The sequence below is a fragment of the Haplochromis burtoni genome, unplaced genomic scaffold, assembly GCF_018398535.1.
Source record: "Haplochromis burtoni strain Fernald_Lab_line unplaced genomic scaffold, NCSU_Asbu1 Contig_725, whole genome shotgun sequence".
Taxonomy (NCBI): Eukaryota; Metazoa; Chordata; class Actinopteri; order Cichliformes; family Cichlidae; genus Haplochromis; species Haplochromis burtoni.
The window spans coordinates 155,773-157,478 of NW_024583086.1; the positions used below are offsets into that span (position 1 = coordinate 155,773).

At 39.5% G+C, this 1,706-nt stretch overlaps 1 long non-coding RNA gene across 1 annotated transcript; it reads right to left on the reverse strand.

Moving 5' to 3' along the window:
• Positions 1 to 358: 358 nt before the first annotated feature.
• LOC121812671 lies at positions 359 to 1,700 on the reverse strand. Its single transcript, XR_006053235.1, has 2 exons — positions 1,497 to 1,700; positions 359 to 872 (listed from the first exon to the last, which is right to left on the reverse strand). It is a non-coding gene; the product is annotated as an uncharacterized LOC121812671 (long non-coding RNA).
• Positions 1,701 to 1,706: the final 6 nt, after the last annotated feature.

Here is a 1,706-nt window from a genome sequence, read left to right on the forward strand (position 1 = left end):
GCTACACGAGGGACCTGCTTCAAACATACCACCATGCCAATCAGATTACTTCTTCCATGTGAGGGTGAAGAGGTGACCCTCCTGGATAAGATGGTGAAGATTTGCTGCGTTTGGTGAACAGTGTGATAATAAAACCAGAGAAGAATGAAACCTGCTCCTGTTAAATATTCTTAAGTCTTGTGCTGTTATTTTTTCAAAAGATACAGTAAATAAAGTAATGTTAGTAGTGGGTGATATCATGTAAACACTCATGATTTTATGTAAACATTTTGTCATTTGTAAACTGTAAATGACATCATCACTGTAACTGATGTGATGTTCTATAAAGTGGTTTTAATAAAAAAAAAAAAAGGCAAAATTATTTTGTTTCTTTATTCAACTTTTGAACAGCGGGACTCAGTCAGTACATATTCAGTAAATGCAAATTATTTACACGGCAGTGCACTACAGGCATACATCTAGACCCCTAGATAAAACATGATGGCATTATAGCAGTGACAACTCCTCCACAGTAGCAGGTGGGATTTTTCTGTTTTGAGGCTCCTTTTCCCTGTCACTACAGATTGTCTGTGTATGTTTTGATCAAGAGCCTTTTTTTGGGCAGCTGAAGAGGAGAAGTCTATCTTATGGCCAACCTCTGGCTGTATCTTGGTCACATTACCCAGCAAACCCAGTATGCAGGTTCATGTGTAACAGTCCTTGTGCCACGGATCAACACTGTTCCATCTACTTTAGACAGAAGAGCAGCGACATGGCTGCAGGTCTCTGCGACTCCGGCCATGCAGCTGCAGCGGGCGGCTTCAACCTTCCCTGTGATGCTCACAGTGACCCATGGCTGCAATGCTGGTTCATTCAGTCTTAGAGTGCAGCACCTGAAACACACACAAAGTTCATTTAAAGACAAGAACTATGAGCCAAGGCCGACACAAATGTGTTTTATCTACTTTATCATAAATGTAAAAAGTGTTTAGAAAGTTAGCACAGACATGTCATTTTTCATTTCTTTATGTGTCCATCTATAGAACGCTGCAGGTTATAGTCTAAATCTGTCTGTTCTGTCAGAAACCTGCCTGCAGAAAATGAACCTAAAGTATGTAATGCAAGGATGTCATCACTGTAGAGATGGAGAAAGCATAAAGTGACAATTATGAATCACTTAATATGATAAGGAGATTCTGCAGGTCATTGATCAATATATAAAACTAAAATAAAATGTATTTTTAGTGACACAAGATACATATATGGATGCAAGATGTGTAATTAGGATTATTTATAATAAATATGAATAAAACATTGCAATTTCTTTAACCATAAAGAATAACTAAATGCTTCAGGACAATGTCTCATCAATGCACTGAACTCACTATGTTATCCCTCTAACAGCCTCCACATGTTCTCACTGTAATTTCCCCTCATGAATGAATTTATGCTGCACTAATGTGAATGTTTGCAGGGAAATCAAACACATTTTACACGCAGTACTCGAGCTGACTTACCTTTGTTTGAATGACCACTTGTACGCGCTGACTCCACAGACAAGGTATGAAATATGTCAGGCTACGTCAATAGCGGTTGGTCTTCAGGGTTTCTACTCCACGGCCGTATTTCATACGGGTCCACATTTCCACTGCAGCTATTTTCTGCAAGTACCGCCGCTTCGCCTCTGGACGCAATCGGTCTCTATACAGTCCATTGTCGTTTGAGCA